Raw genomic sequence first — 7802 nt, forward strand, 5'->3', positions numbered from 1 at the left:
TGGAATTTAATGTACCAAAATATAGTTTAAAATCTAACAATCTATGTGAAAAGTGATATAACTAATAAATAATCATGTTGGTTAACGAGATTTAATGGTTCCGGTAAAGCTGGTGTCATTCAAGCTTTCAATGAGAACATGAACGATACGTGCTGTATCTACTGTTTGTTTTGTTGTCATGCGACTCGCAAAGTTAAACTAAGTCATGTATACAGATTAGGTGAGCTAGTATACTGTTATATACACCAAATGAATATAACAAGTGTGTGGGTCTATAAATACATGTGTTTCTCATGAATTGTAGTCAAGAAACAACTTAAGACACCAAATGCAAATGCTGCATCTACTGCAACACTTTGTCTTGTCTTTGTTTTTGGTAGTATCCCAGCATCCTTCTTCGTTTCATTGTCAATACGTGGCCGGCTGATGTATCATGTTACTATGTACTGCGACAATTCATTGGGGTGATATTGTAAAGTAGCCTAGAATGAATACCTGTTTCAGCCAAACTACTCAAGGGTGTGTCCTTTCAGGACATTGCTACGTATGTGTGTGTGAACAGTTTAAGAATGGAGTTACTTTGACCTTTAGTACAACTGATGGCAAAAAGGGTCACGTGGTACATAACAAATGCTCAATTTAAATGACCTTCTGCTAGTGCTTCCTTACTACGTATTTCTCGAGGTTTTTTGAGTGGTCAAACTTTAAGGAACACCATCTTTATATGGCTTTAGCTGTTGTGATAATGAGATACCATCAGCACACTATCATGATTATCTAACGTTAAATTATGAGGACCATTCGGTTTACAATAGGAAAACCTATCTTGTTTGATAATATAAACATACAGCAATCACGTTTAAGTCTGGTTATAATAATGCATTGACATTTAACTTCATCGAATGAACTATAGATGGATGAAACATGATTCCACAGTAAGGGTATGGTAGTAACAATACTTGTACAACTATAATACTAGTTGATATGTTTTGTGTGCTGTGCTATGCTTTTGTATGTGGTTACGAAATACTAACTTACAAACCTGTATATTTTCACAGAAAACAGAGGAGCATACAATGATCCAGCCAATCACAATTCAGTAAAACCGCCAAAGCAAAAAACTGGCTCGTTTGGTAAGGGAATGAATTCAGTATATGTATTATATGTAGACGAATGTAGACGACACGTGAATAATGATCTGTGTGTTCATAAAGTCAAATGAATTTAATTAGCGGTCAGGTGACCAATTGTTTTGTTTGATTCGAAGTCAAATCCGTTGCCTGAGGCAATGTCAGCAGTTTTGCTGAAGGTAATACAATACATGTGTTGTCCGAAACCTTTTTTTGAGAGGGTCATAGTGTTACTTCGTTGGACCTATCTTAAGACCCGACATTTCTGCAAAACTTGCATGTCCGCATTGACTTTAGTTGTGTAAATTGAAAAGAAAGGATATTTCGGTCAACTTAAATTCTCACAATGACAAATATCAAAGAGATTATTTGTCATAATATGAAAATATCACTTTTGGTTTTGATCAATCAAAGCGGTTCTTCCTCACTCTTTGCAAAAATCCACAGACATAAAGCGACGGAAGAAAAAGTGTTGTTTTTGTACATCTTTGCTATGAGTAATCTGTAAGCAAATCTGTCAAAATATTACAAGAACGGGAACATTAAATATCACCATTAAAGTCAGTTTACGGACAATAATATAATAGATTATACATTTACTTCCCTGATAGGAGGATAAATTATTTCTCAGAAGTGGCAATGAATGACAAAATTACTAACGACCGGAAGAACGGAATAAGTGGCCCCATTTGAAACGACCAGAAAAATGTGAAATATTGCTTAAGTTTATATGACATCTGTTTTCAACAGTTTAAAATGTTCTGAAAACAGTAGTAATGTACTCCATGACAGTACTTCCAAGGTTATTAATATTTCATAGTTGTCTTTCCTAATAAGCTGAGATTATGATAAATGCTGCATTAAGTCAAATGATCAATCATGCAAAGCTGTTCGGACATCCGAATTACGTTATACTGCCTCGCCGGTGTTGTCAGAATTGTGTTATATTATTAGTAACGATGACAACGTGAACTTCCATTACAGCCAATACAATGTACGGGGATCCCAACCTTATCATCACATCAGGTATAAGTCCTGCGAGTTTGCTGAAACCAGTTCCGAAATTTACGTACAAAAAGAAACAAAATAAAGGTAAGTAAAATTATTTTTCATGACAGTCTTTGAAAAACCCTCTCTTGACATAAAAACACCCTTCTTTCTGATTGGTCTCCGTTTGGACAGTTATCTTTCAGATTAGTTTCTTTTGTTGGTGTGTATTAGCAATGATATAGTATATACTGTTGTAATAATTTGGATTATTCTTAACTAAAGACCTTGTACAGTGTCGAGGAGTTGTTATACTCCACTGCATGTCGAAAGTTAAGACACTTGCACCCCACTGCATGTCGAAAGCGAAGACAATTGTGCCCCACTGCATGTTGATAAATAACTAAAATGTATCCCTTCTACTTTAGCGAGACGTTTTTCTGACTCCACATCAGATCGAGAGGACACCGTTACGTATGAAAATGTCGCAAAAGGCGGAAACAGCTATGAAAACTGCAACAATTGTAAGTTTAAAAATAATTTGAAAGTCAGAATAAGCGAAACAACATGCATTTGTGAACTACGTCTGCTTATAGGACAAACAATGTTCATGGCCAGTATCAAGAGATTTGTTTCTAATATTTTTCCTAAATTTCTTACAACAAAAACAAGACACTTCCGAGGTGTGAACAAAATAATTTGTGATAGAGCTAGGACATGATATTAACAAAGGAACAATTTACACATAGACCCTTATATAAGTGATAACTTATGTTCACAAAGATGTGTTCATGCTCAAACTTGGATTTTCAGAACGAACTCAAATCAGTAAAAATTGCTCATACAATGCATGCATGGCCTTCATACATAAATGCAACACGACACACACAGCTGCTACAATTTCTCACCAGGTTGAGAAACCATGCCGTAACAGTGAATATATACGCACACGCCTATTAACAGTACATATTAAACAAACAAGAAGATGATAATGAGGTTGACCTAGGCAGCCGGTGTAGGGTGAAATATAATTCCGGTGTGAGCAAAGTTTCCGGTTTAAGTAGTACAATGATTTCCAATAACGTTTCATGGAAGATATTGGAATAATTTCGTAGAGAGCCCTAGGCAAAATTCAATTTACTGTGTTTGATGTAGACTTTTTGATTGTGTCACACAGTTTAAGTGATTCGTAAAAAGGTTTGAGCATATAACCCATTCTTGAGCACGAGAATGGTTTCATAGATATTGCCCAGGTGTTCCCAAAGTGTATACGCTTCCTGCGTCACCAACGACATCAGCAGTGTAGATCTGGTCAAATCCAAATAATCTCTCGTCTAAAATAGAAAAATCAGAAAAGTGACAACGACACCACTAGATAAACTTAAAAAGCATAATCAAACTTCGGCATGGTATTTTAGTGATATAGCACTATATAGTTGGTATCAGATCCGTGTTATCACAAGGAGGCAAGCATACCAGCATACCATGCCTCATGGATTTACACACGGAAACACGCATACACTACACACATGGAGGCACTTCCTTAAAAAAACCTTAGCTGTTCATAGGACGTTAAACAAAATTAAACCGAACCAAACCAAACCAAAACACATCTCGTATGAACATAATAAAAATACGTTCTGTTTATATTGAAAACATACAAATTAAAACTGATTATGATTGTGGACAGTGAGTGCTTGTCTTGTTGATATGCCTGTCATTTTATTGACTTTATACTTAATGAATGAACTGGTGATAACTTACTGTATATGTTCTTGTACTGTATACTTATGGACTTCCTTGACTTTCTTGTGTCAAGGGGCCGTTAAGATTTCACAAGCAACACAAGCTCTCCCTTTCTATGTTCTTTCAGATTTTGAAATTGTTACATTTCTTGTTATATTTAATTAGGATTATAAACAAGGCAAACATGAAAAACGTGTTAAATGGAATGGTATGATGTTACCGTAATACATCCTGTTAAGTGCATCAACTGAACTGTGCATAAATGGAAATAAACGAACTGCACGGATAACTAATTGTTATTTTTTATATAATGATTATCTAGACGTGGTGCTGTATTATTAATTTTTAATGTTTCAGTAAAACGGACAAAGTCTATACAGTAAGGACAGATGGATGACATTAACCTGTTGTACCCGGATATTTCTTTACCGAGTATTCCGAATAGTCTTGTTGTATTTGCGTAATTTGTTTTTGTTTCTTGCCTAATGATATTTGAGTTATAATATATATTTTATCTTATGGTTTGTTTTAAGTCTGATCCTCTGACCTTTAAGAGAGTAGGTTTTTTTTTAAAAAGAAAGATTGAAATACAAATATAATGAAGTTCTTATATGTTGTTTATTTATTTATTTATTATAGAATTATCGAGAATAAATACACAATGTTACCGAACACAGAATGTACTGATAATGCTTCGATAATGGTCCATATGTTCAACAATGTAATTTTACAAAACTACTATATTTATGTAAATAAAATATTTCTTACTCAATTTTGTCTGTTTGTTTTGGATAATACTGCATCATTCTTTCTATATTGATGTTTTTTACACCTCAAAATGCTTTTAAATCTGGATATGCTATTCAAATATTACACATTTGCCAATCCAGCCTCTTCACTTGTTTTCAATCGAAATGACAAAACTCTATTTCAAAATAAACCAAACTGTAATCCAACTTTGTTCGAACTTATATTGCTCACTTATCCGTTCAAAGCATGCCTATGGTTCCATTGTATATTGATTAGCTCGAAAATCGTTCTTGCAGATGCTTGATCCAATTCATAACCAGGGGCTTCGTCTGGCTTTAGGTTTCTTTTCGTACATCACCAGCCTCAAGCCTCTGCGTTGAAGTAAATGAACCACCTATAAGCGAAAGAAGGAAAAGATTATTACTATAGTTTACTTATCTGTTAAAAGCAAACCAAGAAAACCCTGATTTCCGGTCAGTATTTTATCCAAAGTATAGTTCCCTTTTCAAACGCAATGATACATTAATTCAATCTTTTGGCGAACGGCTTCAAAAATTGCTGGAAAATTCAAATTTAGACCCACAAACAGTCGAGATTTTTACAATACCTAATATACCACAATTCAGCTACCCGAAATAAATTTAGAATTACACAATTATGTAAAATCTCGCACTCACCCGTTTCAATACAAAAGTTCTTTTCCAGAGAACATCTCGAGATTTCCTTTACAATAAATCGTATACACCGACGGTTCTAAAGTCGATGAGAAAGTTGCTGCAGCATGCGTTGTCGGCAACGCGTCTTCTTCCTGCCGTTTACCTTATGATGCCTCTATTTTCACAGCTGAAGCAACTGCACTTTGTCTAGCTTTGGATGAAATCGAAAAGAATGAAATATTATCTGCTCCGACTCTTTGTCACTACTACTAAGTATTACAAACCGGAACTTTAATAACAATCTCGTACAAAATATTGCCCTCCGTATTAACAGAATGTTAGTTTTCTGTCAACTTGATTTGGATTCCCGGCCATGTCGGAATAAATGGAAATGAAAAAGTAAGATAGAGCCGTTGAGGCAGCACTTTACCTCAATACGAAAGTTATTAAACTGCCTTTTTCTGATTTTAAACCTTCAATAGCTATTTTTATTTATTTAACGAATTGGCAAAATAAATATTCTGAAGAAAGAAACAATAAGTTATTTCCAGCATGCCATCAACCAGTTACAGTCAAACACTTTATAAATGAATGCGCTGATTTCAAACAAATACGTGACAGATTTTATAATGTAACCCCTATGAAACGTTTATTCGAAACAGTTTCTGTGCATTCAATCAATGAATAACATTCAATTAATCTCTGTAATAAGATATGATATAGTTTATAAACAATGTCTATTTTTACACGTAAAACAATACAAAATAAATAAATAACGTAACTCATCGGGTAAGGCCGGGGGGTGAAAATCCAGGTGAAGGGGAGCTATAGGCAAACGAATGCAAATAACAAATACTATTCATTACGGTCAAATGGTATCGCATATCAGCTCTGTGTGTCAGGCACTGGACATGTAAAACTCCGGACATCAAATTATTATTTACCTGTTCTGTGCGGAGAGAAGCGCACAACGGGGCGAACGATTGTTAAATCGCACAGTTGTGCGCACCATGTGTGAACGATGTGCGGACGGTGTGTGAACGATGTATGCACGGTGTGCGCACGCTATTTTTGGTGAGTTGTTCAGTCCCACAACTGTAGTATCGACACAATCCAATTATTTGCAACGATTGATATTCCTCCGTGGCTTCTGGTTTCACCGGATGTTGATCTCACACTTCATGAGACATCCAAATCTGACAACGAATCTTACTTTTTTCTTTAAAATTTCTCAAAACCGTAGTTAAAATATAAGGACTTTCAGTCGTTTTATACTGACGGTTAAAAAGATGACCATACAGTTGACGCGGCGATTGTAGCGAAATATGCTTCTTGGATGCCGGCTGCCCAATGATGCGTCAATATTCTCCGCAGAAGCCCATGTTATTTATCTATTTTTCCAAATGTGATTCAAATTTTGTTATATCTATATTTCAAATCATTTCTTGTTGGTTGAAGGTCATTTCATCTGAATAAGAAGTGTTAATTGTCCGTAATATGCCGTGCATTAAGTGGGTTAGGGCGTTTCAATAAACGAGATTGCTTAACACATAGAGGAAGACAGGCGAGGACATCTTCGTATTGACGCCTTTCTTTATAGCTTGGAAACCCGTTACTGACAATAATATTTTTTAAGTGCAGTTTGTTATCATCTCATCGATTCTAATTTTGTAACCATTGTTACCATTTGTGATCAATTTTGGCATAAAAGGTTAAAAATCTGCAAAATTTGCTTTTTTTATTACTTGTATTCCCACATGTCCAGGGACCCTACACCATAGACTATCTTTTAATGCACCTTTAAGAACCAACTTTAATTACTAATTATTATATAAACCTACTAATTTACCTGGGCTTTTTAGTTATCGTATGTTGATACGGAAGTATGTTCTAATTAACAATTCGTAAACATTTTAAGATGTTGCTAGTTTAAGTTTGATCTACCTCATTTTCGAGGTATGTCATATAAGTGTAGATGTACTCCGAGAAGGCTTTCCACAATCAGTGTATACTGTCGTCATATAACCTTAGTTACTGCGAAGACAAACCCAAACAAAATCTGAAATATTTCTTGCAACATCTTTGATTATGCTTTCCTGTTTTCAGTAATATTGGTCAATTTGTTAAACAATGTACATTGTAACTAGCTCGATATAAAACATATAGGAAACATTACGCTCCCATCCATATTACATTACTTATAGCTATTAAGTGTGTCATTCATAAAAACAATTTGTCAATTATCATAGCCTACATTATATCAAACATAGACTCATGTTCACCCCTCAAGGTCCGATCTGTAGGTAAAGAAATTACATGTCGTTAACCATTGCATGATCGTCGAATGCAACTTACATTGTATATTATCCAATTCCTACACATTTAGTTTCTTTTTTGCCCTTTATATGTTGTTATATGTATGTGGGGCTCGAAAATGATCTGCTGCACTCATTGCAACATCTGGTAGACAGGCCCCGTACGACCTTAGCTACTACAATGACTTAATGTATTAAGATTTCCCATTAAAAATAAA

The 7802-nt window shown here is 34.9% G+C and overlaps 1 protein-coding gene and 1 long non-coding RNA gene across 4 annotated transcripts in view; both read left to right on the forward strand.

Annotated features, from left to right (window-relative positions):
- The window catches only part of LOC110446111, a 43659-nt gene that overhangs the window by 10134 nt on the left and 25723 nt on the right, over positions 1-7802 (forward strand). The window lies entirely within an intron of this gene.
- Positions 1055-4628, forward strand: LOC110446112. Its single transcript, XR_002462430.1, has 4 exons — positions 1055-1133; positions 2115-2222; positions 2546-2641; positions 4221-4628. It is a non-coding gene; the product is annotated as an uncharacterized LOC110446112 (long non-coding RNA).

The sequence above is a fragment of the Mizuhopecten yessoensis genome, unplaced genomic scaffold (genome assembly GCF_002113885.1).
Source record: "Mizuhopecten yessoensis strain PY_sf001 unplaced genomic scaffold, ASM211388v2 scaffold2553, whole genome shotgun sequence".
Classification (NCBI taxonomy): domain Eukaryota; kingdom Metazoa; phylum Mollusca; class Bivalvia; order Pectinida; family Pectinidae; genus Mizuhopecten; species Mizuhopecten yessoensis.